The 17561-nt window shown below is 40.2% G+C and overlaps 1 pseudogene; it reads left to right on the forward strand.

Annotated features, from left to right (window-relative positions):
• The first annotated feature begins 14093 nt into the window (after positions 1 to 14093).
• On the forward strand, positions 14094 to 17261 carry LOC116540002 (annotated as a pseudogene).
• Positions 17262 to 17561: the final 300 nt, after the last annotated feature.

Genomic DNA, 17561 nt, shown 5'->3' on the forward strand with positions numbered 1-17561 from the left:
CTTCTAACTGGGATAAGGTAATATCTCACTGTGGCTTTGATATGCACTTCCCTGATGATTAATGATGTTGAACATTTTGTTTCCATTATAGTTGTTGGCCATTTGTATGTATTCATTTGAGAAATGTCTGTCAGGGCTCTTACCCATTTTTAATGGATTACTTTTTTGCTATTGAGTTCCTTATATATTCTGAAAGTTAAGCCCTTGTGAGATGCATAGTTTCCAAATACTTTGTCACATTCTGTAGGTTGTCTCTTCACACCTCCAGGGCCCGAAACTATAGCCTGCCTGCCATTGAATTTTTTGGGAGCCAAGGTCAATTTAGTCAGGCCGGTGTGAAGTGGCCTGAGACTTCCATCCTTCCTAAGGGGATGGCAGATTCCCTTCTGGCACAGGGCAGGTCAAGAATCTCTTTCCATTGCCACAAGCCAATAATCAATGGCCGGGGTTCTGCCAACTGCTGTGTTTTACTGTGGTTTGGCCACTACTGGTGTCCAAGCCAAAATCTTATGCAACTTTTTTCTCTGTCCCCCAGGTCTTTCTGCTGTATGGCCTCCAGTTGCAAGATGAGTGGTAAGGGTAATGGGAGATTGTTCTTCTTACCTACTCCAGTGCATTTTCCTGGTTCTTATGCTAAAACTAGGCACTGTGATCTCTCATCTGGTTTCCTTAGCTCTTGGGAAAGTATTTTCTTGCATAGACAGTTGTTCAAATTCATGTTGCCATTATGGGGTAGTTACTGTAGTTTTCTATTCTGCCACTTGGCTCCACCTCTCTGTTCCTTGACTTTTTCCAGTGACCGTGTCTTCTCCTCCATTAACCTCTGAGCTGGAACACCTCTAGTTTTCCAGTACTTAAACTCAGTTGAGAATTACAGTTTTTGCATCCTACCATCTCACCATCCATCCCCTCTGATCAACAAATAAACTTTTAGTCCACATGTAGATGACAAAGTTGATTATTACGGTGACTTCTTTGCAGTTTTAGCTAGAGAAAATTTATTTGATCAACACTAAGTTGAGGTAAAGTCAACTTTGAATATTATACGAGATGAAACCAGAAAAAATTTCACCTTAATCTTTTTTTAACTTTATATCCACTTACAACAAGACCCGTTGGTGTAGGAAAAATCATACTTTCTTTTATTGCTTTTCCTTTCATACTTTTTCCCAATAATCTTGATTTGTGGACCTCAATAGACATTTAATTGGTAAACCAGAATCCGAAAGAAGTTCCTTAATTTTCTAAAGAAAAAACCACCCACACACATCTAGATATGCCCCTACTTATTACTGTGGATGAGCTGTTTATGTGCCTCCTGAAAGCCAATGACTCATCTGAGCCTTGCTTACTTTTCTCAGTGATTTGCTCACTGACTCATGATGTTGCTTCAACAATTATGGACATTGTTTATGTAATTTTCTACTCTATTAAAGCATTTTCTACTCCATGTAATTTTCCACTCTATTACACCATTTTAGTGTGGTAAAAATATTCTTGAATTTTCTCAAATTTTAACTCTGTTACTCTTTAAGTAGTTTCTCCATTGTTCTAGTCTTTCTTTCTTTCCTTTGTTCCTGCCTCCCTCCCTCCCTTCCTCCCTCTCTTCCCTTCTCTTCTCTTTCTCTTTCTTTCTCTTTTTCTTTCTCCTTCCCTTTCTCTTTTCTCTTCTCCATGATACTAAATTAAATGGTCAGTTAGTTCTTTTTTTTTTTTTTTTTTTTTTGAGACGGAGTTTCGCTTTTGTTACCCAGGCTGGAGTGCAATGGCGCGATCTCGGCTCACCACAACCTCCGCCTCCTGGGTTCAGGCGATTCTCCTGCCTCAGCCTCCTGAGTAGCTGGGATTACAGGCACGCACCACCATGCCCAGCTAATTTTTTGTATTTTTGGTGGAGACGGGGTTTCACCATGTTGACCAGGATGGTCTCGATCTCTTGACCTCGTGATCCACCCGCCTCGGCCTCCCAAAGTGCTGGGATTACAGGCTTGAGCCACCGCGCCCGGCCTGGTCAGTTAGTTCTTTATCCACTTTAATCTTTAGCAAGATGTGACACAATTGATGAGCTTCTCATCTTTGAACCTCTTTTATATTTGACCTTTAGGACGCCAATATTTTCCACATGGATTTTTGTAAGACTCCGCTAACTCATTCTGATGCTTTTGTATAGTCATGCTTACAATGTATTCTCAACACAACAGGTAGATTAATTTCATTATAACATAAGTCAGTTTCCACTTCACACAGAGTAGAATTCAAATCCTCATAATGGACTAGACAACCCTAATGAAACCCCACACTGTGATCTCTCGGAAACCACCTTAGTGTTTTTCCAGTGTTCTTCCTCAATCATGGCTGGCGTTCCTCCACATCAGGGTTTTGTAAGTTTCTGTTCTCTCTACTTGGAATGCTGTTTGCGCAAATGTCATCTTCTTTTTGAGGTCTTCTCAACCACTTTATTGTAGACAAGTTGTAGTACAAGTTGTAGTACAAGTTGAAAATAAGATTATCCTACCCTATAAAGTCAACAACCCAACCTTATTCTTTCCAGTGCCCACTGTCTGGTGACCATGTCCCATTTTTATTATAGGGTCTCAGGTGAAGGTCTGACCTAGAGTGAGTCACATGTCTTTATTCTTATTGTTTTCCTCCACGTGGGTTTTCTTCACCCTCCTCTTCCGGTGGAATTGACATTCCCTATTGTCAGTATTTATGAAGAAAGACTCACTCTACAGGGCTAGGGCCTAGACCAGCACTGTGAGCAGAAGAAGCTCTCTAGGAAGAAAGGCTGAGAGTGCTCTACATGATGAACAATATCTGGAAAATGGGAGTGGCCAGATAGTTCCCCAGGAGATACACTGTTCATTAATAATACTGCATTTTCAGAATTCTTCTTTGTAACCTAAAAACACAGGAAATCATTTCTTAATCTTTCAAAGTCAGGCACCACTTGCATGATTTTATACCATCAAATATTTTTTTTGTCCCCTTAGTGTATTATATAAGATGGGGAATTCATTCTTAATTTCTTTTATATCCTAATATTAGAACTCTTACCTTTTCTCAAGAAGCATCCTTTACTGTGATCTATTACCCTATCAAGTGCTAGGGAATAGTTTCTGATTTTATCTTTCACGGTCTGGAAAGATATGTGCTTGATGACTAACTTCACTTCTTCTGGGCTTAGCTTCTTCCCCAAGAATTGGCTGATCCTCTCTACACTGGCCCTTATGTCCTAGAATGAGAACTACAAGAGTGAGTACATGAGGATAAATACACTTAAGGAAAAGAAGAAAACAGACAGAGGCAGCAGAGAATGAAGATCAGGAGAAGAGAAAAATGAGAAATAGGAAGAGAATGAGTTCATTTTGCTTATCTGGCAAATTTGTAATCTAAGTGATAGAGGAGAGTATTTCTAAGAGAATGCTCTTTAGAAACAAATACACTGTTTAAAATCCATTAGATCTGTGTGTTCTTGTCACATTCTTCATCTGAAAACTAGACAAATATGGGCGGGTAATCACTGAAATATATAAACAGCAAGGCACATTAAAAATACAGAGGTACAGGCGGGCGCGGTGGCTCATGCCTGTAATCCCAGCACTTTGAGAGGCTGAGGTGGGCAAATCACAAGGTCAGGAGATCAAGACCATCCTGGCCAACATGGTGAAACCCGTCTCTGCTAAAAATACAAAAAAAATAGCTGGGTGTGGTGACGCACACCTGTAATCCTAGCTATTCAGGAGGCTGAGGCAGGAGAATTGTTTGAACCCAGGAGGCAGAGATTGCAGTGAGCTGAGATCGCGCCACTACACCATAGCCTGGGTGACAGTGCGAGACTCCATCTCAAAAAAAAAAAAAATACAGAGGTACTGAGAGTTTCAGGAATATATAACTTTCAGACATAAATCATTTTAGAAAATGCTTTTATGAAGTAGTAAATTTTTTCTTTTTTTCTTGAGTAGTTGTATTTTAAAATACATTTGGATTACTAAAAAGTTGTAAAAATGGTACAGGCAGTTCCCATATACATGTTCTTCAGTGTTGGCTAATGATACCTTTTTAATTTTATTTTATTCTTTTGAGATGGAACCTCACGCTGTCATTTTGTGGTGCAATCTCAGCTCACTGCAACCTCTGCCTTTTGGGTTCAAGTGCCTCTCCTGCCTCAGCCCCTCAAGCTGGCATTACCAGCACATGTTACCATGCCCAACCAATTTTTTGTACTTTTATAGAGATGGGGTCTCCCCATGTTGGCCAGACTGGTCTCAAACTCCTGACCTCAGGTAATCTGCCTGCCTCAGCCTCCCAAAGTGCTGGGATTACAGGCACAAGCCACTGTACTCGGCCTAATGTTACTTTCATACGTAACCATGGTACATCTGTGAGCCTTAAAAGTTCACATGGGTGTAATATTTATTAAAGAAATTAGAGACACTCAGAGGTTCAGTGGGTTTTAAAATTTTTGGGTTTTTTTTGTCTCTAAATCTCTGAAAATATTTCTTTTCATAAAACTGATGCCCTTGAAATCCTGAAAGAAAAAAAAAGAAATAACATTCAGTATTCTGCCCTCACTAATCTAATTATTTCTTCCTACTTAACCCCTCAAGCAATAGTAAGAAAATAGCCTGTCTACTTCTTGTTGACAGAGAGGCTGGTGTTAGACTAAGCTTCCTGATATAAAAATCAATAAACTCACATGAATTGTATCAGGCAACATTTTCAGCCAGTAAGAAAGGGTCATGCAAGACTGATACTCACATAAGTAGGGCATGCAGCAAGTAGAGCCCCATGGTCTCCCTATTCCCTGCCTGGGAATAATTCCTCTAACACAGTGGACTGAGCTGGAATCAGAGCCAAGGAGAGCAGTCACCCGAAGTCAGGAGTTCGAGACTAGCCTGACCAACGTGGTGAAACCCGTCTTAAAAACAAAACAAAACAAAACAAAAAAACGACCACAATATCTACCAAAGCACAGCCAAGCACACGGCATAAAGAAGGCACTCAGTTGGTATCTTCATTCCATCCCTTCCTCAGTTTCTTTTTTTTTTTTTTTTTGAGGTGGAGTTTCACTTATGTTACCCAGGCTGGAGTGCAATGGCGTGATCTCGGCTCACCGCAACCTCCGCCTCGTGGGTTCAGGCAATTCTCCTGCCTCAGCCTCCTGAGTAGCTGGGATTACAGGCACGCGCCACCATGCCCAGCTAATTTTTTGTAGTTTTAATAGAGACGGGGTTTCATCGTGTTGACCAGGATGGTCTCGATCTCTTGACCTCGTGATCTACCCGCCTCGGCCTCCCAAAGTGCTGGGATTACAGGCTTGAGCCACCGCGCCCGGCCCTTCCTCAGTTTCAAGTCTCACTTCCTTACCTGACTTAGGGTGAGAAAGTGTAATGACATTTTCATCCCTCAACACAAAGTCTACTTGCAAATGTCTCAGGTCTCTAATAATAATGTTGAGAAAAGGAATCCCTTCAATCCAGATATAGTCAACAGCCATCTAAAAAAACACAGCAGTCTTCCCAGCTTGGTATTTGTTGTACCTGTGCAATCTTAGAGGCACAGCTTTTCCTGTACTGTGACAGGTTAAGATGCAAAGGATAGAGAGATTGGACCAGAGCAGTCCTACTGCTGTGATTACTAGAGGAACACCAGGCTTCTTGGTCTGCTGTTGATAGGGTTAGTGGCACGGACACAGGTGGAGTGGTTTTAAGGAGTGAAAAGTTTAATAGGCAAAAAGGAAGAAGAGAGCAGCTCCCCAGTAATGTAGACCCTACGTGCACAGAAAGGCAGTCCCTTTTACTGGGAGACTGAAGGAGGCGGTGTCTGGTTTGCATAGGGCCCAAAGGATTGGTTTGACTAGGTGTGTAATTCATGTAGCCTGGGAAAAACAAGGCCCTCCCACCTTAGGCCTTTAATATGCAAACGTGGATCATCATGATGTTTTGAACACATTGTGTTATTTGGAGGTGGCCAGCACACTTTGCACAGGTGGTGACAAGGAGAAGGCAGTGAGAATCACCATCTTAAGTGGACCCAGTTTCTCGTGGCCAGCATTTGCATATCAAAGCTTGTCAGCCCAGCCCTTGAAGCCACCTTTTCTGTTAGAAAAGAGATTGGGAGGCCGGGCGAGGTGGCTCACGCCTATAATCCCAGCACTTTGGGAGGCCGAGGCGGGTGGATCACGAGGTCAAGAGATCGAGACCATCCTGGTCAAAATGGTGAAACCCCGTCTCTACTAAAAATACAAAAAATTAGCTGGGCATGGTGGCGCGTGCCTGTAATCCCAGCTACTCAGGAGGCTGAGGCAGGAGAATTGCCTGAACCCAGGAGGCGGAGGTTGCAGTGAGCCGAGATTGCGCCATTGCACTCCAGCCTGGGTAACAAGAGCAAAACTCCGACTCAAAAAAAAAAAAAAAAGAAAAGAGATTGGGGGCTATTTCTTATTACAGGAAAATTTCCTCCAAGAACCTTTACCCTTACTGTATGGCTAAAATGATTTTTTAATAACTCCTGTAATATCCCCCGCTCAAAGAGAAGTAAAGTTAACTGCCATTAGGGGTGCTGGACGATGCGTGTGTGGGGTAACAGCAGTTGGGCCTTCTCCTGAGGTTGATCTAACGGTCTCAGAAGAATGGCATGTCTATGTGGCTCTGCTCACAACACCATGAAAGTTTACTTGCTTTTAGGTGAAAAGAGATAAATTTTACAGGAAAGTTTAAAATATAGGGTTAGGATACGAGTTAACCAAGATTACCACCATTAGTGGGGGCCCTATAGACCATCACTGACAGTAGAGTTCGACACCTGTTGGTTACACCAATGGACTGCAAGGCTGGTTTGCCTCCCCTAGATGTTGGTTTATATTACCATAAATGTTAATATAAAAATAACTTTTTCCTAGAGAAAAGCATACATTGCCCCCTTAACTTGCCATTAGAGAATAACTTTAAGCTTAGGCCATTTTTACAACTTGCAATATGATTGGGAGAAATACGTCACTGGGTGGCTAAAATAACTCTAGCATTAATTTTGACAATTCCTTTAATTATTAAATTCTTTTATGACTTTTATACACTTTCTTTTTTTTTTTTTTTTTGAGACGGAGTTTTGCTCTTGTTACCCAGGCTGGAGTGCAGTGGTGCAATCTGGGCTTACCACAACCTCCACCTCCTGGGTTCAGGCAATTCTCCTGTTTCAGCCTCCTGAGTAGCTGGGATTACAGGCACGCGCCACCATGCCCAGCTAATCCCAGCTAATTTTTTGTATTTTTAGTAGAGATGGGGTTTCACCATGTTGACCAGGATGGTCTCGATCTCTTGACCTCATGATCCACCCGCCTCGGCCTCCCAAAGTGCTGAAATTACAGGTGAGAGCCACCGCGCCCTGCTGACTTTTATACACTTTCTTACAACATATTTAAACTTTTTGACTTGTCTTATACATTCTTTAAACTACCAGTTTTGGTTTTTTTTTTAGGGCAAGAAATTTAGCGTACAAAATCTTTTCTTTTATGAAGTACCTTTCTTTACAACATTCTTTTCTTAGCTTGAGGTGCATCATGTAAAAAGTGTTATCTAACTTAATAATAGTATCACTTTCGTGCTTATTTCATATCTATAACTGTTAATCCTGCTATAAGCAAAAACAACCTTGACTAAATTTTTCCTGCAGTTATTAATCTTGTTACAAGTTTGATAATCAGGCAAAATATTACGGCAATTAGAATTTTACAACCAGAATTCCACATTGTGGGTGCCACAGTGTATAGTTCTATTGCAAATAGTAGCGTGACTATAACAGTTTTCACAAGAGTGGCATAGTAAATAATTTTCATTTAAAACTTTGCTTGCCAAGATTTAACATTTCTCTTTGGGAATTTACGGTTACAAATGCAATTCTGTGAATAATTAAATCTCTCTGCAAATATGCACTAAAAAGAAGTTCCACTGTTTGGAGGTGAACTTTGAGAGGAAAGTTTAGAAATAATAAAAAATATTTGATGAGGTAGGAGTGGGACTGAGATGAGTAGCCCTCACTCAGTTGCTTATCTGTTATGATTTTCAGCTGAAGATCTTCTTGTTCTTTACATCGGTACTGAGGACATTCCTCTCGACTGTCAGGAGCTGCTTCCTCAGCTTGGGGCTTTGACTTGATTGTGAGTATTCCGAAGTTGATTCCTGTAACTTTCCTGCCAAGGAGGTTGGAAGAACAACAGTGTAGGGCCGTTCCCAGCTTGGCTTAGGGAAGGAGACAGAGGTGAGTTTTACTAATACCAAATTTTCTGGGTTAAATAGACACGGTTCCTGTTGGAAGTGAGCTAGAGAGGTTACATGCTTAACCAATTTAGAGGTTTCCTGCCTGAAAACAATTTCTGAGCATATTGGTAAGCCAGATTTTCCATTGGCTGGAGGCTGGCAAATAGAGTTTGCCATCTTGACTGTATCCATCCTGAGGGCTGGAAAGTATGCCTTCGAGAAGTGGCCTATTCTATTTTTGTAAGGGAATACTGAGGTTTAATTTCTCTTACGGAGCCTTTCTAGATTAAAAGGGCCTTGAAGTGCGCAAATGACTTGAAGCTTTCATGCCTTTGACTTAGCTGCCTGATCAGTTAATTTATTTCCTTTGGCTATCTTTTTTCCTTTTGATGTTCCTTAAAATGCATCCCTGCTATTTTTTTGTGGAAGATCAACTGAGGATAATAACCTGCTAATTTTCCGGGGATATTTTATAGGAGATCCGTTAGTGGTAAGAAAATTTCTTTTCTTTTAAATGGCAGCATGAACATGGAAAGCTAAGAAAGCATACTTAGTATAAATATTAGCTACCTTTCCCTTCTTAATTTAGGTGTTCTTGTAAGAGCTGTTAGCTGAGCTAATTGAGTGTTCCTGGGTAGAGTGACTGCTACTTATCCTGCCTTATGTACTTCTTGCTCTACTGGCTGTCAGCTAAGAGCTCCCCCTAGAGGACAGAGATCCTGCCACGTTACATGGGCTGTAAACTGTTAAATTATTTCCTAGGTTTAAACTTGGAGGCTTTTCTAATAGAGCTATCATGACAATGGCTTGGAAGCATTTGTCAACTAAGATTGAGAAAAATATTGGATTAGATTGCTTCAAAGCATGTGGCAATATATAATATATATTTTGGGTTAGACTCTTTCCTGAGATGCCCCTTACAGTCGTGCTCTGGGAAGAGGGAGGTCTGGATTAGAGAGGAGAAAAGAGAGAGAGTCTGGATCTATTGTTTAGAAGGAGGTTTACTTTTTTTTTTTTTAATTTTTGGAATCATTTCAGGCTCATGTGCTATAATGGCAGTTTGAACCACTGTAGCCAAGATTTCAGCCCAGGGAACAATCAGTCCTTCTGGACCATCTGTGAGACTGGTCCTGAACCCAGTGACCTCCACCTCTGGGGACAATTCCATCTCCAGTGGTTTTTGCCACAGGCTGGAAAGGGTCAAGGCTGCAAAGGGTCGAAGCTGCTCAGTCTTGCTGTCAGGCAATCCATAAATGCCCTGGCTAGTCACATCAATAGCAACTTGCAGATGCACCTTGGGGATTCTGGATGTTACAAGCCTGCAAAGCTGCTGCTAGAGCCTCTGAGCTTTCTCTCTTTCTTTTGGGCCTCTTCCTCCTCCTGGTTCCTATTATTAAAGACAGAAGTGGCCACTTTCAGGAGGCTCTCTAAAGTGCTATCTGGTCCTATACCTTGCTTTTGTAGATTCCTTCTAATATCGGGAGCTGTTTTTGTAATAAACTTGTCCTTCAGGGTGAGCTGTTTCTCTACTGAATTAGGGGATAAGGAAATGTACTCTATTAGTGTGTCTTTTAGCCTTTCCATAAAGCCTACAGGATTCTTATCTTGCTTTTGGTCCATTATAGACAGCTTAGAGTAATTAAGAGGTTTGGCCCTGGTTTTCTGTAGGTCTTCTAAAATGCATACAAAGTGCTTTCTTTTCCATTTATCCTCCTGAGTTAATGGGGCTCCAATCAGGGTTGTTTAGGAAAACTGTCTACCTTTCAATTGGGAATGGTCTTTCTTCACTTTTCCTATCTACTTTCCTCCTTTTTAGGTGTATTATAGGAGATAGATTGCACATCTCCAAATTTTTCTGCTGCTTGCAGAGCTCCTTGCTTTTTAGCTGCTATTAGGGTCTGGTTTAGGAGCAACATAACATCCCTCCATGTGAGGTCAAACCCCTGAGTTGAATCTTGGAAAGCTCCTCTGTACCTATTAGGGTTTTTAGAAAATCAGCCTATGTTTCCCCTTATTTGCCTAAGATCCTATAATGAGAAGGAAACTTGAGGGGACCCCAAATAAAGGGAATCCTCAGATGCTTCCCCTCAAATTTGCTTTTCTAATTTTGGGAAACTATTTTCCCTGGGCCTGACTGATATGATGGCCAAAAGAGCTGGGTTGATCTTACAACGTTTGCAAAGCTTTGGTATAAATGTCATGCCTTTGAGCAAAAGAAAATTAGTTGCTTTTCTCTTCAAAGTTCTGAGTTTAAGAAAGTTCCAGTGTTTCAGAGTGCACTCCAAAGGGGTGCAAGTGGAAGATAATTTATTACACATCTAGAAAAAAGAAGCAAGAATTAAAGCATCCTCTTAGTTTCCTTCCTTTCCATGTGACCCAGAGTGGAGGAGACATGGAGCATCCTTCGACTGTTTCTCCTCCCTGGTTTCTGAATCCTGACACCATGTTTAATGTATTGCCCATGGTTGTAGGTGTGGTCCTCCAAGCTGTGGAACTAGATGAACTACGTGATTGGTTTAACCACGCTTACCCACACAACCTTAGCTTATACGCCTTGTGTGACTTTACTTGGACTTCCTAAACATGTGTGATTTGCCTGGCTTCCTGAAAAACGAATCTCTATAGACACCGTGTCATCTTTGGGCAAGGCTCCTTTAATGGAGGCAGTGTGCTAGATGGCCTGCTATTTTGGCCTGTGCTAAAGCATTTACCCTTAAAAAAATGGTTCCAGTTAACTTCTAAACGTAACACCCCCTTACTAATTAACTACTGTCTTAATCAGAGACCAAATAGGTGCCTTAAAAAAACATAGAAACTACATGGTCATTTTCCTATGGGACAGTATTGGGACTAAAATCTGGCTGTGGAAGACATGGTACCTCTAACTGTTGAAAGCAGAACTCTCCCGTCAAAAGAAGTAGCAGTAAAAAAGCACAAAATATAAAAGTTGTGAGTGAGGCTGCAATGTACTGCAGAGAACCAGCAATGTGTCTGATGAAGAGGATTTCTATTTCCACTAGGTGGCGATGTTGGCTTAGAAATACCATGTGCTCGTTAGGAGTTGTCAAGGAGAGGTTACACAAGCTAATCATGGTCAATCAGTAAATACAACTTAGCTGTGACTTATTTTATTGAAGAACCCCAACTCCATAATAAGCAGAAGCCCAGAAACTTAAAAAAAAAACCCTTGGGAGTCTCTCTTCACAATATCTCCACATTCACATATTTTCTACAAAATATCCCCTAAATCAGTTCCTTCTTCACCTTTGTAATGGCTTTCACCTTAATTTAGATAATCTATGTGTCTTGCATTTACTGTTTAAAAAGCTTGATTACAAAGTCAAGAGAGCTGAAGATAATTCTTTGTTTTGTGTTTGTGTGGGTGTGTGGCTGGGGGAGTGTTTTGCACAGGAAAATGTTTAGCAGCATCACTGGCCTCTAGAGGCCAGTCACAAATCCTGCCGTCTGGCAAAGATCCTCTCCTTAACTTGATTTTACTTATGCTTCCCTGAGCCTTCTTCTTTACTAGGCCTGGACCTTAGACTTCTGTGTCCATCCTTGCCACACCCACTTTTAGCAAGAACTTGCTAACTAGGTTTCATGAGAATTCCCCTATCCTTGATATCTGATCATGTTCCTCATCATTCACCTGTTAAAGTGAACTAAATATGGGCTGAGAAGGACTCTGTACTTCTATATTTGAGTCATTGTGGATGAACTGCAACCTAACTTAATAGGTAGGCAAGATTGAAAACCTAACTTAGGAGTATGCACCTGTAACAGTAGCTGAGTCTTGGCCAATCTCAGCAGCCATACTTCAATCATTCATTCAAACTGCTGAGAGTTTGAACTGTGTGTAAATAAGGCCAACGCCAACCCTGGAACTAATCTAGCTGTTCTGTACTTCACTTCTAATTTCTGTGTGTCATTTCCTTTTCTTTTTCTTTTCCTTTTTTTTTTTTTTTTTTTCTATAAATCTCCTTTCACCACGTGGCTGCACTGGAGTCTGAATCTGCTGTGATTCTATGCGCTGCCCGTGAATCTTTTATTGTTCAGTTAAACTCCTTTAAATATAATTCAGCTGAAAATTTTCTTTTATCATACCCTTAATGTTGAAGTCCTTGGTCTGCCTTTATCAGGAGTCTACCCTTGATACCTAATCAGGTTTCTGTTTGTGGTTTCCCACCCACTGATCCTCTTACTCTGATAGTTGAATACAAAACCAACAGTCCTTGCTATATTGGGAAATTAAGGTCAGTCTCTCTCCTCCATTGCCATTGTCTTGAACAGTATTACCATTTGTGGAGTGTCTGAATATTTTTTCTTTTACACATAACAATCTCACATTCACTTTTGACATCTTAGAAGAAATTTTCTTTTTTTTCCTTCAGAATTTCTTCAGTAATCTATCCCCTCTAAACATCCTGAATGATTACATAAATGAGTCTTAGATTCTGTCATATGTCATATCTCTCCACATCTTTACAATGCTTGAGTAGTCAAATCCTTTTAAATTATATATAATTGCTGTTTTAATTCCTCTTTCTGAATAGAAGCTCAAATAAGACACCACATTATCCATCAAAGCACAGCCAAGTGCAGGGCCTAGAGAAGACATTCAACTGATGACCTGTTTCCACTTGCTTCCTAAATTTTAGAACTGGTTTTTCCTACCTGCCTTTGGGTAAGAAAGTATGACATTTTCATGCTTGACCACAGATTTATCTTGCAAATGTCTCAGGTGTGTAGTTGTATTGCTGGGGGAAAAAAATCTCTTCAAAACATATATTCACCAGCCATCATAAAAAAACACCACAGCTTTTCCAGCTTGGTCTTTATTGTTCCTGCTGTGAAAAGAAAATAAATCTTGGGGCCCCTAAACTGCTAAGCTAAAAGGAAAAGTCAAGCTGGGAACTGCTTACGGTCAACCTGCCTCCCATTCTAATGAAAGCTACCAATCTGCTCACTGAGATAAATGCATATCTGATTGCCTCTTTTGGAGAGGCTAATCAGAAACTTTAAAGAATGCAACCACTTGTCTCTTATCTGCCTATGACGTGTAAGCCCCCTCTTCGCTTCGAGTCTTCCTGAGTTTGCTTGGAGTTGTTCCATCTTTCCAAACCAAACTACTAATGTTTATCTTGTATATGCTGATTGATGTCTCATGTCTCCCTAGAATGAATAAAACAAAACTGTACCCTGACCACCTTAAGCACATGTCATCAGGACCTTCTGAGGCTGTGTCATGGGCATGCATCCTCAGTTGTGGTAAAAATAAACATTCTAAATTGACTAGACCTGTGTCAGATTTTCAGGGTTCACATTTTGGTAACCACAAAGAGATTCTAGGTATCAGTACCTGACCTTTGCCAAATCTTGTATCAGTGCATGGAATCAGCTAAAGCTATCTTTATGGCTCAAACAAATAGGACAATTTGTGGCCTGGAATACCCCCTCCAGAGAATCACTGATTTTGCAAAATTCAGTTGATACCAAAAGTTTATTTTGCTGTACAACTCTGTTTTTTTTTTTTTTTTTTTTGAGACGGAGTTTCGCTCTTGTTACCCAGGCTGGAGTGCAATGGCGCGATCTCGGCTCACCGCAACCTCCGCCTCCTGGGTTCAGGCAATTCTCCTGCCTCAGCCTCCTGAGTAGCTGGGATTACAGGCACGCGCCACCATGCCCAGCTAATTTTTTGTATTTTTAGTAGAGACGGGGTTTCACCGTGTTGACCAGGATGGTCTCGATCTCTTGACCTCGTGATCCACCCGCCTCGGCCTCCCAAAGTGCTGGGATTACAGACTTGAGCCACCGCGCCCGGCCACAACTCTGTTTTTCTAACACACACACAAAAAGGCCAGGTTTTCCTTCTTCAATAACAATGAAAGAAAGCAACTCCTTTATAGAGTTTGAGCTTGCCTCTTTTTTTTCTTACTCCCCTAATGGTAGAGAGCAGTCTTCAACCTGTGACCCATCCCTAGATAATTAACTGAGTTGGGGATTGTCTTGGCTAAAGAGTAACAACCAGCTGGTCTAAATTTCTCCTTAACATTAGAGTACTCTGTAATCATTTAAGTTGTGTGATCATTTGTTTTGCTTAACTGTTTTTTTTTGTTGGTGGTGGTAGTGGTGGTTTCTGTTTTTGATGTTGTTTTGCTTTATTTCCCATTGGGTTTTACCAACTCTACCTTGTTTTGTTTTTTATGTTGAGCAAAAGTTTTTTCTTTTCAGCTGACTAGAGTTTTCTTTATTTACATCTGCTGTCTCTCCTTTCTCTTACACCCTCTGCTGCATGACAGACAAAACATACTGTGTAATAGTCTGGAGTTCCTTAAAGAAAATGGAGAAGGTGCAACTCCTACGGGGGAGAAACATGTTTTTCCTTATCAAACCCCAAGTTTGTAAACAGAAAAGTTCATCTCAGCTCTTAAAGTGCTTGCTTTTGTGTTGTGTTACCTGATTTATTGACTCAAATAGTTATTGCAACAGAGGCTACTCTTCGGGTTTTAAAGAAGAGTATAGTTTGAGCAGTTAGAAATGTCATTGTTTAAAAAAATTTTTTTTTTCTAAGTGCACTGTAAAAACATCACATGGTCTAGACTCATAAAAGTCTCTCTTTTTGGATACCCAGCATTTAATGTGGGTTTCTGCCCAGAGCTCAGAGAGCCACTTAAAGGATAGATAGCCCCTATCTAAATAAAATTGGTCTCCTTATACAATCCTATGATAGATTCTTAGAATTTTATATTTGATTTGGCATCCCTTTTTAATCTCCTTCTAGCATGCCAGACTTTTGCTCATACTTTTATGATGCTAATTTTTCTATTTGATGTCCATCTGAGTTGTTTCCTTTAATATGCAAATTTAAGGCTATTTAGCTGACAACTCCCTAGGGCTGTGAAACAGGTTACCAAGAATCTGAAAGTGTATGATAGGAAAAAAGAATGTTTTTTGTGAATCAGTAAGATGTGCTTCTATTGGCATGTCTAATACATCTATGTATTTATGTGTTATGTACACAGTGTTTCACTACTGAATATATATATTTTAAAAAGCTCTAATTAATTGGCTTAAAGAAAAATAGCATTACATCAAATAGTTTATCAGGAAAAAGAAAGACTACTCAAATGCTTTTTCAAGTTTATGTGACTTAAGTAAAATCTTAGTAAATAAGCTAGGTTTAAAATTATTAGTAAAGTAATATTAGAAATGTCTTAAGAATTGCCAGCATACATTTTTATTTGCATTTATTGATCAAACAATTTCATACTTATCCCTGCCAAATACTATAAGGTGTCAAAATTTGACATAGGAGTTGCAAAAATATAAACACAGACAAACAGAGTGACTTTTGCTTGTATAATCTTTAATAAATAAAATAGCTCTATCTTGAATTTAGTCAGATTATCATAAATTCTAATCTTGTGGCTTTAGGCAGCCTAGTCCATAGGCACTAAAGGTTTGTTTTGGGAAAGTACTCTTATGTCTTTGTTTCAAAGCTGAACTATAAAGTGAGTTCCTTCAACAGTTCTTTTGGCCTCTGCCCAGGAATGAACAAGGACAGTTTGGAGATTAGAAGCAACATGGAATCAGTTAGGTTAGATCTTTTTTACTGTCTTAGTTATGGTGGTTTAATAATTTTAAACAATGCCTATCACAATTTCATAGACAATGTAGGTAAGTGATTAACACAAGAAAATTAGGTGGATGTACTGGGATGAATACATGTAGGCAAAATTGTCATAATTTCAAATCTAAATATTAAATAATAGATATTTTATTTGGGTTTTTTCAACAAAATATATTGTAAAAAAATTCTTAAAAAGGTGTGTTCTTTTTAAAAAATATACACTCTTTTGTCTGATTCAAAGCTTATGCAAAGGTTTTACATAAAACAAGATAAAAGAAACCAGGAAATAAGAGAGATGTAAAGGAAGTTAAAGAAATAAAGAGGTTTTCTCCCCAGTGCGGTGAATGTCCAGCCTCTGGAGGTTGGGCAGCTTACATTTTGATTTTTTTGTATCATGGCTTTGGTTCACAAATTGCTGCATGGCACTTATATTCTCAGAAAATGCTCTAAGCCAACTGCTGCCTTGCATTCATTTTTGAGTATTCACTTTGCAGAATATCCCAGTAGTCTTCAAAAACCAGTGACTTCTGGCAAAAGCCTCCTCACAGAGGAAGACTGAAAGGGGTTTGCAAGGACATCACCAGAAAGAAGTTGCTTACATGTAACTTCTTCTGAGGAGAAGTCTGAAGTTAGTTTCGATAAAGCAATTAGAGATAAAATAAAGGACCATTTTAGGCATTTGAAGGATGAAATTGTGAATCATTGGATAGGACCCGAAAGCTGCCCTCTGCATGAGATCTTGCTGGAATAAGCCAAGGTTGTCTGGCAGTTCCAGGGGAAACAAGATTTGGATAAGTAGATAGTGACTTCTGATAAGATGATTGTAGGCAGATGTGAAGTATTCTTGAAAATGGGCAGGAATAACCAAAGTGCACTGCTATATGGAACTCTGAGCTCTGAGGTGCTTTAAGACGGGGAGACTACCCAAAGTGGGTGCTGTGCAATGATATTCAGAATTCGAAGGGATGCTTTTGAGAGGAAGATGTCTTATGATCGGTTCCAGTTCAATACTCTATCTCCATGTACATGGGGATGATTGGCCTTGGGTGGTGAATATCAGGGAGGACACAGATATAATCCAGAGGAAGAATCAGATGTATAGTTACTTCATGTTCACCTGTCGGGGGCCCTGCTGGCAGGAGGTCTAGATCCTTTTTCCAATTTTTTTTTTCTCTAATCAAGGAAGAATCCGGGATGTTCAGAGTCAGCTTCTGCTTGACAAGACCTCTTCTATAGATTTACTTGCTGCCAAAGTAGATGGACCATTCTTCCTGGAGATAGATTATGTTGGAATGTTTACTGATCCAGCCTACACAGAATAATTTGCCTATGAAATTTCTCCAGGGCTTAACCCAAGACTTTTTTTTTTTTAATCCTTAAGTTCTGGGGTACAAGTGAAGAATGCGCAGGTTTGTTACATAGGTATACACGTGCCATGGTGGTTGGCTGCACCCATCAACCCCTCATCTACATTAGGTATTTCTCCTAATGCTATTCCTCCCTCAGTCCCCCACCCCCTGACAGGCCTGGATGTGCGATGTTCCTCTTTCTGTGTCCATGTGTTCTCACTGTTCAACTCCCACCAGTGAGTGAGAACATGTGGTGTTTGGTTTTCTGTTCTTGTGTTAGTTTGCTAAGAATTATGGTTTCCAGCTTTATCCATGTCCCTGCAA

This window comes from Sapajus apella, unplaced genomic scaffold, assembly GCF_009761245.1.
Source record: "Sapajus apella isolate SASKATOON/1434 unplaced genomic scaffold, GSC_monkey_1.0 scaffold135, whole genome shotgun sequence".
Classification (NCBI taxonomy): Eukaryota; Metazoa; Chordata; class Mammalia; order Primates; family Cebidae; genus Sapajus; species Sapajus apella.